The sequence below is a fragment of the Arachis hypogaea genome, chromosome 20 (assembly GCF_003086295.3).
Source record: "Arachis hypogaea cultivar Tifrunner chromosome 20, arahy.Tifrunner.gnm2.J5K5, whole genome shotgun sequence".
In the NCBI taxonomy this organism is placed as follows: domain Eukaryota; kingdom Viridiplantae; phylum Streptophyta; class Magnoliopsida; order Fabales; family Fabaceae; genus Arachis; species Arachis hypogaea.
The window spans coordinates 51063127-51080583 of record NC_092055.1 but is presented as its reverse complement, the minus strand read 5'-3'; the positions used below and the strand labels follow the sequence as shown (position 1 = coordinate 51080583).

At 36.7% G+C, this 17457-nt stretch overlaps 2 non-coding genes across 2 annotated transcripts; both read left to right on the top strand.

The window, feature by feature from the left end:
* Nucleotides 1–394: 394 nt before the first annotated feature.
* LOC112786975 (small nucleolar RNA R71) lies at nucleotides 395–502 on the top strand. The gene has a single exon (XR_003194415.1). It is a non-coding gene; the product is annotated as a small nucleolar RNA R71 (small nucleolar RNA).
* A 13441-nt stretch (nucleotides 503–13943) lies between these two features.
* On the top strand, nucleotides 13944–14051 carry LOC112788234 (small nucleolar RNA R71). Its single transcript, XR_003195608.1, has one exon. It is a non-coding gene; the product is annotated as a small nucleolar RNA R71 (small nucleolar RNA).
* Nucleotides 14052–17457: the final 3406 nt, after the last annotated feature.

Genomic DNA, 17457 nt, shown 5'->3' with positions numbered 1-17457 from the left:
ATTCCCCCATGTAATTCACCTCTGCTATTGCAGGGTTCTCAGGATCATAAGCTTCTTCTTCAGAAGATGCATCTTGAGTACTGTTGGATGCAGCTTGCAATCCATTCAGACTCTGAGAAATCATATTGACTTACTGAGTCAATATTTTATTCTGAGCCAATATGGCATTCAGAGTATGAATTTCAAGAACTCCCTTTCTCTGAGGCGTCCTATTACTCACAGGATTCCTTTAAGAAGTGTACATGAACTGGTTATTTGCAACCATGTCAATAAGTTCTTGAGCTTCTGCAGGCGTTTTCTTTAGGTGAATGGATCCACCTGCAGAATGGTCCAATGACATCTTAGATAATTCAGACAGACCATCATAGAATATATCCAGGATGGTCCATTCTGAAAGCATGTCAGAAGGACACTTTTTGGTCAGTTACTTGTATCTCTCCCAAGCTTCATAGACGGATTCACCTTCTTTCTGTTTGAAGGTTTGAACATCCACTCTAAGCTTGCTAAGCTTTTGAGGAGGAAAGAACTTGGTTAAGAAAGCCGTGACCAGCTTATCCCAAGAGTTCAGGCTATCTTTAAGTTGAGAGTCCAACCATATTCTAGCTCTGTCTCATACAGCAAACGGGAAAAGCATAAGCCTGTAGACCTCGGAGTCAACCCCGTTGGTCTTAACAGTATCACAAATTTGCAAGAATTTGGTTAAGAACTGAAAAGGATCTTCTGATAGAAGTCCATGAAACTTGCAATTCTGTTGCATCAGAGAAACTAATTGAGGCTTTAGCTCAAAATTGTTTGCTCCAATGGCAGGGATTGAGATGCTTCTTCCATGTAAATTGGAATTTGGTGCAGTAAAGTCACCAAGCATCTTCCTTGCATTGTTATTATTTTCGGCCATGTCTCCTTCTTTTTCGAAAATTTCTGTTAGATTTTCTCCTGAGAGTTGTGCTTTAGCTTCTCTTAGCTTCCTCTTCAGAGTCCTTTCAGGTTCAGGATCAGCTTCAACAAGAATGTTCTTATTATCCTTGTTCCTGCTCATATGAAAAAGAAGAAAATAGAAAAGAAGAGGAATCCTCTATGTCACAGTATAGAGATTCCTTTTTGTGAGTAGAAGAAGAAAAGAAATTCGAACACAGAAAGAGGGAGAGGGTTCGAATTTTTAAGAAGAGAAGTGTTAGTAAATAAATAAATAATTAGAAGGAGATGAGAGATGGAAGAATTCGAAAATTAAACAAAATAAAATAAAAATATTTTTTGTTTTTTTTTTAATTTAAAATTAGTTAGAATTCGAAAATTTAAAAAAAAAAGAAATAAAATTGAATCAAATTAATATTTAAAATAAATAGTTAATTAAAAAGAAATTTTGAAAAAAAGGGGAGGGATTTTCGAAAATAAGAGAGAGAAAAGTAGTTAGGTAGTTTTGAAAAAGATATGATTGAAATAGTAAACTTTTAAAATCAAACAAAAAGTCAAGTAGTTAATTGAAAAAGATTTTAAAATCAATTTTTGAAAAGATAAGAAGTTAGAAAAGATTTTGAAATTGATTTTGAAAAAGATGTGATTTAAACTTATTTTGAAAAAGATTTGAAAAAGAAATTTAAAAAGATTTGATTTTGAAGATTAAAGTTGATTACTTGACTAACAAGAAACAAAAAGATATGATTTTAAAATTTAAAGATTGAACCTTTCTTACTAGGCAAGTAACAAACTTAAAATTTTTGAATCAATCACATTAATTGTTAGCATTAATTTCAAAAATAGAAATAAGAAAAAAGATTTTGAAAATAAATTTTGAAAATTTCAAAATTATGAAGGAAAAAAATGAAAAAGATTTGATTTTTGAAAAAGATTTGAAAAAGATAAAATTTTTAAATTGAAAATTTGATTTGACTCATAAGAGACAACTAGATTTTAAAAATTTTTGAAAAAGTCAACTCAATTTTTCGAATTTTATGAGAAGAAAAACGAAAAGATATTTTTTTGATTTTTGAATTTTTAATGATGAAAGAGAAAAATAATAAAAAGACTCAAAACATGAAAATTATGAATCAAAACACATGATGCATGAAAGAACACTTTGAATGTCAAGATGAACACCAAGAACTTATTTTTGAAAATTTTTTAAGAGAAGAAAAACATGCAAGACACCAAACATAGAAATTTTCAAACTTTAGACACTAACAAATTGAAAGTGCATATGAAAAACAAGAAAAGACACCAAACAAGAAAAATTTAAAGATCAAACAAAGAAATTCATCAAGAACAACTTGAAGTTCATGAAGAATAAATGCATGAGTTTTCGAAAATTTTAAGAAAAATTAAAAAGATGCAATTGACACCAAACTTAAAATTTGACAAGACTCAAATAAGAAACACAATATTTTTGGTTTTTATGATTTTATTAATTTTTTTTGTATTTTTCGAAAATTATTTTGGGAAAAAAAATAAGAAACTCAAAATTTTTAATAAAGATTCCACGAATCATGCAATGTTAGTCTAAAGCTTCAGTCTAAAGAGGTTAGACAGGGCAGAACAAGCTTTAGCAGGACATTACATACAACAGCCAAATTAATGGGAATCAACTGACTCCTGTGATAGTAAAAGCATCATCTGAAACTCTAGAATTCATTCCTAAAAATTCTGAAGAACATAGAATAAAAATAAATTTTTTTTTGAAAATTTTTCGAAAATAAAAATAATAAAAACAAAAACTTAAAATTAAAATAAAATTACCTAATTTGAGCAACAAGATGAACCGTCAGTTGTCCAAACTCGAACAATCCCCGGCAACGGCGATAAAAACTTGGTATGCAAAATCGTGATCGTTCATTCCTTGGTAACGGTGCTAAAAACTTAATACGCACATTCATAATCTTAGTTCTTTGTCACAACTTCGCACAACTAACCAGCAAGTGTACTGGGTCATCCAAGTAATAAACCTTACGTGAGTAAGGGTCGATCCCACGGAGATTATCGGCTTGAAGCAAGCTATGGTCACCTTGTAAATCTCATTCAGGTGGATTTAAAATGGTTATGGTGAATTAATAATTAAAATATAAAATAGGATAGAAATACTTATGTAATTCATTGGTGAGAATTTCAGATAAGCGTATAGAGATGCTTGTGTTCCTCCTGAACCTCTGCTTCCTGCTGTCTTCATCCAATCATTCCTACTCCTTTCCATGGCAAGCTTTATGTAGGGCATCACCGTTGTCAATGGCTACTTCCCATTCTCTCAGTGAAAATGGTCCAAAATGCGCTGTCACCGCACGACTAATCATCTGTCGGTTCTCAATCATACTGGAATAGGATTCAGTAATCCTTTTGCGTCTGTCACTACGCCTAGCACTCGCGAGTTTGAAGCCCGTCACAGCCATCCATTCCCAGATCCTACTCGAAATACCACAGACAAGGTTTAGACTTTTCGGATCTCAAGAATGGCCGCCAATAATTCTAGCCTATACCACGAGACTCTGATCGTGAATCAGAAGGCTAAGAGATACACATTCAAGCTTGTTTTCATGTAGAACGGAAGTGTTTGTTAGGCACACGTTTATAAGTGAGAATGGTGATGAGCGTCACATAATCATCACATTCAGCATGTTCTTCTGTGCGAATGAATTTCTTAGAGAGTAAATGATGCAGAAATCCACTTCCGGGCCCACTTGGTGTGTGTTTGGGCTGAGCATTGAAGCTTTCACATGCAGAGGTCCTTTTTTGGAGTTAAACGCCAGTTTGTAACCTGTTTCTGGCGTTTAACTCTGCTTTGCAACCTGTTTCTGGCGTTTAACTCCATAATAGAGCAGAAGGCTGGCGTTGAACGCCAGTTTGCGTCCTTTAAACTCAAGCAAAGTATGGACTATTATATATTTCTGGAAAGCCCTAGATGTCTACTTTCCAACGTAATTGAGAGCACGCCATTTGGACTCCTGTATCTCCAGAAAATCCACTTGAGTGCAGGGAGGTCAGAATCCAACAGCATCTGCAATCCTTCTTCAACCTCTGAATCTGATTTTTGCTCAAGTCCCTCAATTTCAGCCAGAAAATACCTGAAATCACAGAAAAATACACAAACTCATAGTAAAGTCCAGAAATGTAATTTTTATTTAAAAACTAATAAAAATATACTAAAAACTAATTAAATCATACTAAAAACTATGTAAAAACAATGCCAAAAAGTGTATAAATTATCCGCTCATCATGAAGGAAATCAACAAAAGCACTAAAAAGAGGATGGTGACCAAGAAAAGAAGGACAATATCCATGAAGAAAAAATGGTCAACCAAAAGCCATCCCACCCCTACCCCAACAAGCAAGTTTTCTCAAGCTAACAACAAAAGAAAGCTTGTTGGGGAGAGGCACTCAAAACAAGGGGCATTAACTGGCTACTCTTTCCTCTTGAGGTCATTCCTCTAAACAAACTGGAAGAAGAGGAAGAAAGTCATGAACAACATGTCAAGCTAATGACATTAAAAGAGTGCTTGTTGGGAGGCAACCTAACCGTAGGTAACATTTCCTTGCTTTGCTTAGTTTACTTTCAATAATTTGGCATATGATTGCATTCTAAGTTTGGTGTTGCCATGCAACAATTTGATTTTCAATCTTCACTGGGTACTTGCAACATTCTAAATTGAGAGTGTCACACTAAGTTTGGTGTTGCCACTTATCTTTCATGCAAGGTACCAAGCACACCACTTATTAATGAAATCAAAATGTCTCTATTTGTATCTCTTGTGCCTTTATTGTATCCTTAATCTTACTTGCTGAAACACATGCATACTCACACTTCATTCTAATACATTCATGATTCATCATAGACCCCATCACCACTATTTTAATTGTTGCTTGAGTATAAGCAATCATTCTAAGTCTGGTGTGGGAAGGGGAAGAATAGGAGGAAAAGGGCAACAACAATGAAGATGAACTACAAGGTGGTAAAGTTCCTTTTTCCTCTTACTTATTTCCAGCACTTTAAATTGCATGATTGTCTTCTATTTTCTTTTTATGCATGTGTGATTACTCCTTGTGAATAAGCATAATTTGATATTTGATTTGTAACATGTTGCTATGATATCATGATTATCATCTTGAATTTTACTTGCACCCAATATATTTAAGAATGCAACAAAGAAATCATTCTTTTGAAAGGAAAACGTTGAAGAATTTTATAAATCTTCGGGCAAGCAAAAGATTAAGAGGAGTGGAGGTTCTGATTGTATGATTGTGTATTAAGGTTGCATGTTTGTGAAAACTTGCATGGGAGCTCGTAGACAGGAAATGAAGTTTAGAGAAGTATTATGGAATTTCTCAAACATCTATTGATCCAAGAAGCAGTAACAAAAGAAAACAAAAGAAAAAGAAAAACAACGAACAAGCCCAAGGCTCTGAGCATCAATTACTAGGAAGAAAAAGAAAGAAACAAGAACTCAAAGAGTTATTGTCCTAGTTAAATGCTTGTGGTGGATTTGTATCAAAGAGTGAGGCTTGAGCAAGTAAATCCTAAGGGGTGCTTCAACACCTAATACCTTAGACCAACTGGTTTGGGAGTATTGATTGAAAACTTATCTAAAGAGCCGCTTTGAGACATGACACTTAGAGTCGAGGCCAAAATCCAAAAAGAAAGAAAAAAATGCTAGAAAATAAGTGCTACTTCAAGGTGACAATCTATAAAGAAACTTTCATAATTTCATTTGAATGAAAGTCCTAAGATCTAAGACTTCCAAAATGTAAGGACTAATGAGCACTTGAATCCTTGCATAAGCATACAAATTAGAGTTCATCCCACTGTCACTTATTCACTTCACCCACTAAGGCATCATAAGCAATTCTTTAATACATTCCAATTAAGAGAATTCTTTGTGCATAGTTCTTTTCTTGCTTGGGAACAAGCAAGATTTAAGTTTAGTGTTGTGATGCCAGGGCATCTTGGCTAGTTTTACTAGCTATTTTTTGTATGCTTTAGGTTGGTTTCATGCATTTTCTTAGGAAATAAGAAAGTATTTGGTTGAAAATGCATTTATACCATGATTCAAGCAAACATTGTGAATTTTGAATGATTTCATGAGAATTATGCATGAAATGAATGATAAAATGGATGATGCATGATCTCATGATTAAGAGCAAGACTTTGATGCACTTTATTTGATTGATTTCAGGTAACAAGAAGCAGAGAAGATCCACATTAGTGGCTACGTTAGTACCACTAACGTGGCCATTAACGTGGAAGGAAGGAAAGTTTGGAACGTTAGTGGTAAAAGTAAACACCACTAACGTTAGCGAAGGGCAAGAAGACCCACGTTAGTTTCCACGTTAGTTACATTAACGTGGGAACTAACGTGGAAGGAAAGGGAAACTCCAACGTTAGTGGAAAAAGTGAACGCCACTAACGTTTGCGAAGCCAAGAACACCCACGTTAGTGGCCACGTTAGTGCCACTAACGTGGGCATTAACGTGGAAGAAAGGAGGCAACTGTGAAAGTTAGTAGAAAAAGTGAACACCACTAACGCTTGCGAAGCAAAGAAGGCCTACGTTAGTGGCCACGTTAGTGCCACTAACGTAAACACTAACGTGGGCAAAATCTCACCCGGCAGCCTGACCATGCCTTCTTCAAACAAGCATAACATGACCCACAAAGCTCCAAATGAAGTGATTCCAGTGGCATTAGAAAGTAGGATTCTAGAGCTTTCCAAGCATATATGACACTACATGGTGGACACTAAATTTGAGGGAGAAAACTTGCCCCGAAAGTGCAAAGATGAACATGGTATCAACCTGTAGTAAGGCCAGCTGACCTCTTCACCTTCCAAGAAGTGTAACTTGAGTTGTAGAGCTCCAAATGATGTGCTTTCAAAGGCATTGGAAAGTAGACATTCGGGGCTTTCCAACAATATATAATAGTATGGGATGGACATTAAATTTGAGCTCCAAAACCTGGCAATATTAATCCCCTAAATGCTAACGTTATTGGCACTCACTTTTGCCAATAACACCAGCAACTATGCCAGCGACCCTGTCCCCTTCAAAGGGGCATAATTTGAGTTACAGAAGTCCAATCGAGGTGATTCTAGTTGCGTTAGAAAGCTACCATTCAGAGCTTTCTAACGATATATAATAGTTTATAGTGGGCGTGAAATTAGAGTACAAACAAGAGGCATCTTTTAAGCCCCAAAAATACCAACTGGGTAGCAAGTGTGACGTTAGCCTCACTAACTTTAGCACTAACGCCACACTTGTAGCGTTAATGTGGCTAATGGTAGCACTAATGATTAGTACCTGGACCTCAACTTGATTCACTTCTCTTTCAAGGATCACCCAACCACAAGGAACCAAGCCCACAAGTGTCAACCAATCAAGGTCACAAGAAGCATCTAGAATAGGAATTTTCATTTAATTGTAATTTACTTTTAGTTTCATTTCATTTTGTAATTTAGGAGAGCCTATATAAAGGCCTTAGTTTTTAGATTCTGGAATTGGGGATGGAAGAGGGGTCTTCGGACTCTCCCCTCACACACTTTTCCTTCTCTTTCTTTTCTTTGTACTTTTCATTTATGAATTTTGAAGTTTCAATTTTAGTTTTAATCTTCATCTTTATGTTTCTACACTTTCTTTCTTTTCTATTTTGGTAGAGCAATGATCAACTAACTCTTTTCATTGGGTTAGAGAGCTCTATTGTGATTCAATAGATCAATTGTAGTTCTTATTCTTCTTCTTCTTTCTTTTCTCTTGATTTTATTAGAGAGCTTTCGATCTTCATCCAATTGGGTAATTGTCTCGGAAGACAAATTGCTCATACTTGGATTTCCTCTAAACTTTGGAAGAGGAATGAGGAGATCATGCTAGAAATGCTCTCTCACATTGGATTAAGTTGGGGGTTGGATGGATATTGTGACATTTAATCCTACCAACACTTTGATCTATGAATGTGTGTGGTATAATCAGTGACCAAACTTCATCTCTTCTCATGAGCAATTAAATCAAGGAATTGGGAAATTGTTCAAGCTTAGAGAGATTGAATTACCAAAGAATTGGGATCCAATCACTTAAGATTGCCAAGGAGATCAATGAATGCATTGATTGAGGAAGAGATGAGAATGAACTTGATCCGGAGGATTGCAATATCTCTTGATCCCAATGTTCATTTTATTTTTAGTTTTTACATTTACTTTTCTTGCCATTTTACTTTTCTGCACTTTTTTACTTTCTTTACTTTTATGACATTTACATTTCCTTGTTACTTATCACTCCAATATAATTCGTCTAACTAGGATAATCAATTAACCATTGATTGCTTAATCCGTTAATCCCTGTGGATTCGACCTCACTCTATTGTGAGTTTTTACTTGACGATAATTTGGTATACTTGTGGTGCACGAAATTGTGTTCCATGTTCTTTGTACTTGTGTGAGATTAACAATATATAATTGTATTGAATCCTCATTGTGGCTCTATGTGTGGACACAACTCCGTTCAACTAACCAGCAAGTGCACTGGGTCGTCCAAGTAATACCTTACGTGAGTAAGGGTCGAATCCCACGGAGATTGTTGGTATGAAGCAAGCTATGGTCACCTTGCAAATCTCAGTCAGGCGGATTTAAACATGATACTTTATTAGATTAAAATAAACAATAAAAGGGATAGATATACTTATGTAGATTCATTGGCAGGAATTTCAGATAAGCGAATGGAGATGCTTTTCGTTCCTCTGAACCTCTGCTTTCCTGCTATCTTCATCCAATCAGTCTTACTCCTTTCCATGGCTGGCTTTATGTGATACATCACCACTGTCAATGGCTACTTTCGGTCATCTCACGGGAAAATGATCCAATGCCCTGTCACGGCACGGCTAATCGTCTGGAGGCATCACCCTTGTCAATGGCTTCATCTTATCCTCTCAGTGAATAATATGCTCACGCACCCTGTCACGGCACGGCTATTCATCTGTCGGTCCTCGATCATGCTGGAATAGGATTTACTATCCTTTTGCGTCTGTCACTAACGCCCTGCAATCGCGAGTTCGGAGCTCGTCACAGTCATTCAATCATTGAATCCTACTCGGAATACCACAGACAAGGTTTAGACTTTCTGGATTCTCTTGAATGCCGCCATCATTCTAGCTTACGCCACGAAGATTCTGGTTAGGAGATCTAAGAGATACTCATTCTAGCTTAATTCATGTAGAACAGAAGTGTTTGTCAGGCACGCGTTCATAGGGGAGATGGTGATGAGCGTCACACATAATCATCACCTTCATCACGTTCTTGGGTGCGAATGGATATCTTAGAAGAGAAATAAGAAGAATTGAATAGAAAACAGTAGTACTTTGCATTAATATTTGAGGAACAGCAGAGCTCCACACCTTAATCTATGGAGTGTAGAAACTCTACCGTTAAAAATACATAAGTGAAGGTCCAGGCATGGCCGAGATGGCCAGCCCCCTTGATCTAAGAACAATGCGTTCAAAGATGATCCTAAGATCCTAAGATGATCAAAGATGCCTAATACAACAGTAAAAGATCCTATTTATAATAAACTAGTCACTAGGGTTTACATGAGTAAGTAATTGATGCATAAATCCACTTCCGGGGCCCACTTGGTGTGTGTTTGGGCTGAGCTTAAGTGTAGCACGTGCAGAGGCCATTTGTGGAGTTGAACGCCAGTTTCTGTGCCAGTTTGGGCGTTCAACTCTGGTTTTGGATCCTTTTCTGGCGCTGGACGCCAGATTTGAGCAGAAGGCTGGAGTTGAACGCCAGTTTACGTCGTCAATTCTTGGCCAAAGTATGGACTATTATATATTGCTGGAAAGCCCTGGATGTCTACTTTCCAACGCAATTTGAAGCGCGCCATTTCGAGTTGTGTAGCTCCAAAAAATCCATTTTGAGTGCAGGGAGGTCAGAATCCAACAGCATCAGCAGTCCTTTTTCAACCTCTGAATCTGATTTCTGCTCAAGTCCCTCAATTTCAGCCAGAAAATACCTGAAATCATAGAAAAACACACAAACTCATAGTAAATTCCAGAAATGTGAATTTAACATAAAAACTAATGAAAACATCCCTAAAAGTAACTATATCCTACTAAAAACATACTAAAAACAATGCCAAAAAGCGTATAAATTATCCGCTCATCACAACACCAAACTTAAATTGTTGCTTGTCCCCAAGCAACTTAAAATCAAATAGGATAAAAAGAAGAGAATATACTATAAATTCCAAACTATCAATGAAACATAGCTGCAATCATATGAGCGGGACTTATAGCTTTTTGCCTCTTGAATAGTTTTGGCATCTCACTTTATCCATTGAAGTTTAGAATGATTGGTATCTATAGGAACTTAGAGTTCAGATAGTGTTATTGATTCTCCTAGTTCAGTATGATGATTCTTGAACACAGCTTCTTTATGAGTCTTGGCCGTGGCCCTAAGCACTTTGTTTTCCAGTATTACCACCGGATACATAAATGCCACAGACACATAATTGGGTGAACCTTTTCAGATTGTGACTCAGCTTTGCTAGAGTCCCCAATTAGAGGTGTCCAGGGTTCTTAAGCACACTCTTTGTTTTTGCTTTGGACCTTGACTTTAACCGCTCAGTCTCAGGTTTTCACTTGACACCTACACGCCACAAGCACATGGTTAGGGACAACTTGGTTTAGCCGCTTAGACCAGGATTTTATTCCTTTAGGCCCTCCTATCCACTGATGCTCAAAGCCTTGGGATCCTTTTTATTTGCCCTTGCCTTTTGGTTTTAAGGGTTATTGACTTTTTCTGCTTGCTTTTTCTTTTTCTTTCTATTTTTTTTTTCGCCTATTTTTTTCTCTTTTTTTTTTTTCTGCAAGCTTTTGTTTTTTTGCTGCTTTTTCTTGCTTCAAGAATCATTTTTATGATTTTTCAGATTATCGAATAACATGTCTCCTAGTCATCATTCTTTCAAGAGTCAACATATTTAACATTCTTAAACAACAACTTCAAAAGACATATGCACTATTCAAGCATACATTCAGAAAACAGGAAGCATTGTCACCACATCAATATAATTAAGCTAAGTTCAAGGATAAATCCGAAACTCATGTACTTCTTGTTTTTTTGAATTAAAACATTTTTCTTTTAAGAGAGGTGATGGATTCATAGGACATTCATATCTTTAAGACAAAGTTACTAACTACTAATGATCATGTAATGAAGGCACAAACATAGATAAGCACATAACATGGAAAATGAAAAACAGAGAAAGCAAGAACAAGGAATGAGTCCACCTTAGTGATGTCCTTGAGCTCTTCTATGTCTCTTCCTTGTCTTTGCTGCTCCTCCTTCATTGCTTTTAGATCTTCTCTGATTTCATGAAGGATGAAGGAGTGCTCTTGATGTTCCACCCTTAGTTGCTTCCAATAATTGTGTGGAAGAAAATGTATCCCCTGAGGTATCTCAGGGATCTCTTGATTTGCAGTCAAATGTTCTACCACTGAGCTATAGACCCTTGATGGAAGCTTTTGTCTTCCCTTTCCTCTTTCTAGAGGTTTCTCTGGCCTTAGGTGCCATCAATGGTTATGGAAAAAACAAAAAAGCTATGCTTTTACCACACCAAACTTAGAATGTTGCTCGCCCTCGAGCAAAAGAAGAAAGAATAGAAGAATAAGAAGAAGATATGGAGGAGATGGATGAGAGTGTGTATTCGGCCATATGGGTGGGATTGGGTGGGAAATAGATGTTGAATTTTGAAGGTAGTGGGTGTATGGATGTGAGTGGTAGATGGAAAACAGAAGGGATGATCATGAATGGAAAGAGAGATGATGAGGTAGGTGGGGATCCTGTGGGGTCCACAGATCCTGAGGTGTCAAGGCATTTACATCCCTGCACCAAATTAGGCATGTAAAATGCCTTTGCACACAACTCTGGGCGTTCAGCGCCAGGTTGGTACCCATTTTGGGCGTTCAACGCCCATTTGCTGCCATTTCTGGCGTTGAACGCCAGAACCATGCTTGTTCTTGGGCGTTCAGCGCCAGGATGCTCCCATTCTGGGCGTTCAGCGCCAGAACTATGCTCTGTTCTGGCGTTTGAACGCCAGGCAGATGCTCCTCCAGGGTGTGATTTTTCTTCTGCTGTTTTTGATTCTGTTTTCAATTTTTATATTTATTTTGTGACTCCACATGATCAAGAACCTAAGAAAACATGAAAAACAATAAAAATAAGAGTTAGATAAACATTGGGTTGCCTCCCAACAATCGCTTCTTTAATGTCAATAGCTTGACAGTGGGCTCTCATGGAGCCTCACAGATGTGCAGAGTTTTGTTGAAACTCTCCAACACCAAACTTAGAGTTTGGATATGGGAGTTCAACACCAAACTTAGAGTTTGGTTGTGGCCTCCCAACACCAAACTTAGAGTTTGACTGTGGGGGCTCTGGTTGACTCTGCTTGGAGAGAAGCTTTTCCTGCTTCCTCTCCATGGTTGCAGAGGGAGATCCTTGAGTTTTGAATACAAGGGAGTTCTCATTCCATTGAAGGAATATTTCACCTCTGTCAACATCAATCACAGCTCTTGCTGTGGCCAGGAAAGGTCTTCCTAGGATGATAGATTCATCCTCTTCCTTTCCAGTATCCAGGACTATGAAATCAGTAGGTATGTAAAGGCCTTCAACCTTTACTAATACATCTTCTACTTGTCCATAAGCCTGTCTTCTTGAGCTGTCTGCCATCTCTAGTGAGATTTTAGCAGCTTGCACCCCATAGATTCCCAGTTTCTCTATTACAGAGAGGGGCATGAGGTTTATCCCTGAACCAAGATCACACAGAGCCTTAAAGATCATGGTGCCTATGGTACAAGGGATTATGAACTTTCCAGGATCCTGTCTCTTCTGAGGCAATGTCAGTTGATCTAGATCACTTAGTTCATTGATGAACAAGGGAGGTTCAACTTCCCAAGCATCAATGCCAAACAATTTGGCATTCAGCTTCATGATTGCACCAAGAAACTTGGCAGTTTGCTCTTCAGTGACATCCTCATTCTCTTTAGAAGAGGGATACTCATCAGAGCTCATGAAGGGCATAAGGAGGTTCAATGGAATCTCTATGGTCTCTAGATGAGCCTCAGAGTCCTTTGATTCCCCAGAGGGAAGCTCCTTATTGATCACTGGACGTCCCAGGAGGTCTTCCTCCTTGGGATTCACGTCCTCTCCTCTCCTCACAGGTTCGGCCATGGCACTTATGTCAATGGCCTTGCACTCTCCTTTTGGATTCTCTTCTGTATTGCTTGGGAGAGTACTAGGAGGGATTTCAGTGATCCTTTTACTCAGCTGGCCCACTTGTACTTCCAGATTTCTAATGGAAGATCTTGTTTCATTCATGAAACTTACAGTGGCCTTGGATAGATCAGAGACTAGATTTGCTAAATTAGAAGCATTTTGTTCAGAGTTCTCTGTCTGTTGCTGAGTTGATGATGGAAAAGGTTTGCTATTGCTAAACCTGTTTCTTCCACCATTATTAAAGCCTTGTTGAGGCTTTTGATCCTTCCATGAGAAATTTGGATGATTTCTCCATGATGAGTTATAGGTGTTTCCATAAGGTTCACCTAAGTAATTTACCTCTGCTATTGCAGGGTTCTCAGGATCATAAGCTTCTTCTTCAGAAGATGCTTCTTGAGTACTGTTGGATGCAGCTTGCATTCCATGCAGACTCTGAGAAATCATATTGACTTGCTGAGTCAATATTTTATTCTGAGCCAATATGGCATTCAGAGTATCAACTTCAAGAACTCCCTTCTTCACAGGCGTCCCATTGATTACAGGATTCCTTTCAGAAGTGTACATGAACTGGTTATTAGCAACCATGTCAATGAGTTCTTGAGCTTCTGCAGGCGTTTTCTTTAGGTGAATGGATCCACCTGCAGAAGTGTCCAGTGACATCTTTGATAGCTCAGATAAACCATCATAGAATATATCCAGGATGGTCCATTCTGAAAGCATGTCAGAAGGACACTTTTTGGTCAACTGTTTGTATCTTTCCCAAGCTTCATAGAGAGATTCACCTTCTTTCTGTCTGAAGGTTTGAACATCAGCTCTAAGCTTGCTCAGCTTTTGAGGAGGAAAGTACTTGGCTAAGAAAGCCGTGACCAGCTTATCCCAAGAGTTCAGGCTGTCTTTAGGTTGAGAATCCAACCATAATCTAGCTCTGTCTCTTACAGCAAAAGGGAAAAGCATGAGCCTGTAGACTTCAGGATCTACTCCATTAGTCTTAACAGTATCACATATCTGCAAGAATTCAGTTAAGAACTGAAAAGGATCTTCAGATGGAAGTCCATGAAACTTGCAGTTCTGCTGCATCAGAGAAACTAATTGAGGTTTCAGCTCAAAGTTGTTTGCTCCAATGGCAGGAATAGAGATGCTTCTTCCATGTAAATTGGAATTAGGTGCAGTAAAGTCACCAAGCATCCTCCTTGCATTATTATTATTTTCGGCTGCCATCTCCTCTGCCTGTTCGAAAATTTCTGAAAGGTTATCTCTGGATTGTTGTATTTTAGCTTCTCTTAATTTTCTCTTCAGAGTCCTTTCAGGTTCTGGATCTGCTTCCACAAGAATGTTCTTATCCTTGCTCCTGCTCATATGACAAAGAAGAAGGCACAGAAAAATAATAATAATAATAGAGATCCTTTATACCACAGTATAGGGATCCCTTTGTGAGTGGAGGAAAAGAGGGGGAGACAAAGGATGTAATGTACTGGAAGAAACACAACTGTGAGGAGGCTTTGAGATGTGAGGTGAGATGTTAGGATATGAATGAATAAATAGAATGAGATGGGGGAGGGATAATTTTCGAAAATTATTTTGAAAAAGAGTTAGTGATTTTTGAAAATGGTTTTTGAAAAATTGTTAGTAATTTTCGAAAATTAAGTTTTAAAAATTAAAATAATTAATAAATTAAAAAGAAATTTTTGAAAAAGGGGAGAGATATTTTCGAAAAATGAGAGAGAGAGAGTTAGTTAGGTGGTTTTGAAAAAGTTAAGAAACAAACAAAAAGTTAGTTAGTTAGTTGAAACAAATTTTGAAAAGATAAGAAGTTAGGAAGTTAGAAAAGATATTTTGAAAAGATATTTTTGAAAAAGATAAGATAAGAAGATATTTTTGAAAAGATATGATTGAAGTTAGTTTTGAAAAAGATTTGATTTTTTTTTTTAAAATCTCAATTAATGACTTGATTCATAAGAAATCACAAGATATGATTCTAGAACTTAAAGTTTGAATCTTTCTTAACAAGCAAGTAACAAACTTCAAATTTTTGAATCAAAACATTAATTGATTAGTTATTTTCGAAAATTTTATATAAAAATAAGAAAAAGATTTTTGAAAAAGATTTTTGGAATTTTCGAAAATAACTAATAATTTTGAAAAAGATTTGATTTTTGAAAAAAGATTTTGAAAAAGATAAGATTTTCAAATTGAAAATTTGATTTGACTCATGAGAAACAACTTGATTTTAAAAATTTTTGAAAAAGTCAACTCAATTTTCGAATTTGATGAGAGAAAAAGGGAAAGATATTTTTTTGATTTTTGAAATTTTTATGATGAAAAACATGAAAAATATGCAATGCATGAAATTTTTAGATCAAAACATGTGATGCATGCAAGAATGCTATGAATGTCAAGATGAACACCAAGAACACTATGAATGTCATGATGAACATCAAGAACATATTTTTGAAAAATTTTTAATGCAAAGAAAACATGCAAGACACCAAACTTAGAATTCTTTAATGCTTAGACACTAAGAATTCAAGAATGCATATGAAAAACATGAAACAACACAAAACAAAAAATCATCAGGATCAAACAAGAAGACTTACCAAGAACAACTTGAAGATCATGAAGAACACTATGAATGCATGATATTTTCGAAAAATGCAAGATGCATATGCAAGTGACACCAAACTTATGATATGACTCAAGACTCAAACAAGAAACACAAAAATATTTTTGATTTTTATGATTTTCTAATTTTTTTTGGATTTTTATTTTATATTTTTCGAAAATTAAAAGGAAAAATAAGGATTCCAAAATTTTTAATATGAATTCCAGGAATCTTGCCATGTTAGTCTAAAGCTTCAGTCCAGGAATTAGACATGGCTCACTAGCCAGCCAAGCTTTCAATGAAAGCTTCAGTCCAAAACACTAGACATGGCCAATGGCCAGCCAAGCTTCAGCAGGTGATCGTGGATCAACAGCGGGTAGATCAGGAACAGTAGCAGGTGGATTAGCTCCAACTAGCTTGCTCTTGATAACCAATTGCAAGCCTCAGTCCAAATGAATTTAGACATGGCTTTACAGCCAGCCAGGCTGCAACATATAATTACATGGGCTGGAGTGATTAGTTGAATACCAATCCCAAAGAAGTTTGGGTATGGCTTTACAGCCAGATATGATTCAACATATTTCATGAAACACTAGAATTCATTCTTAAAAATTTTGAAGCCATAGAATAATTTATTTTTTGAAAACATTTTTATTTTTTTTCGAAAACATATGAGAGATTTTTGAAAATATTTTTGAAAAATTTTTTTTTGAAAATAAAATAAAAAGAAAATTACCTAATCTGAGCAACAAGATGAACCGTCAGTTGTCCAAACTCAAACAATCCCCGGCAACGGCGCCAAAAACTTTGTGCACGAAATTGTGTTCCATGTTCTTTGTACTTGTGTGAGATTAACAATATATAATTGTATTGAATCCTCATTGTGGCTCTATGTGTGGACACAACTCCGTTCAACTAACCAGCAAGTGCACTGGGTCGTCCAAGTAATACCTTACGTGAGTAAGGGTCGAATCCCACGGAGATTGTTGGTATGAAGCAAGCTATGGTCACCTTGCAAATCTCAGTCAGGCGGATTTAAACATGATACTTTATTAGATTAAAATAAACAATAAAAGGGATAGATATACTTATGTAGATTCATTGGCAGGAATTTCAGATAAGCGAATGGAGATGCTTTTCGTTCCTCTGAACCTCTGCTTTCCTGCTATCTTCATCCAATCAGTCTTACTCCTTTCCATGGCTGGCTTTATGTGATACATCACCACTGTCAATGGCTACTTTCGGTCATCTAAGAGATACTCATTCTAGCTTAATTCATGTAGAACAAAAGTGTTTGTCAGGCACGCGTTCATAGGGGAGATGGTGATGAGCGTCACACATAATCATCACCTTCATCACGTTCTTGGGTGCGAATGGATATCTTAGAAGAGAAATAAGAAGAATTGAATAGAAAACAGTAGTACTTTGCATTAATATTTGAGGAACAGCAGAGCTCCACACCTTAATCTATGGAGTGTAGAAACTCTACCGTTAAAAATACATAAGTGAAGGTCCAGGCATGGCCGAGATGGCCAGCCCCCTTGATCTAAGAACAATGCGTTCAAAGATGATCCTAAGATACTAAGATGATCAAAGATGCCTAATACAACAGTAAAAGGTCCTATTTAT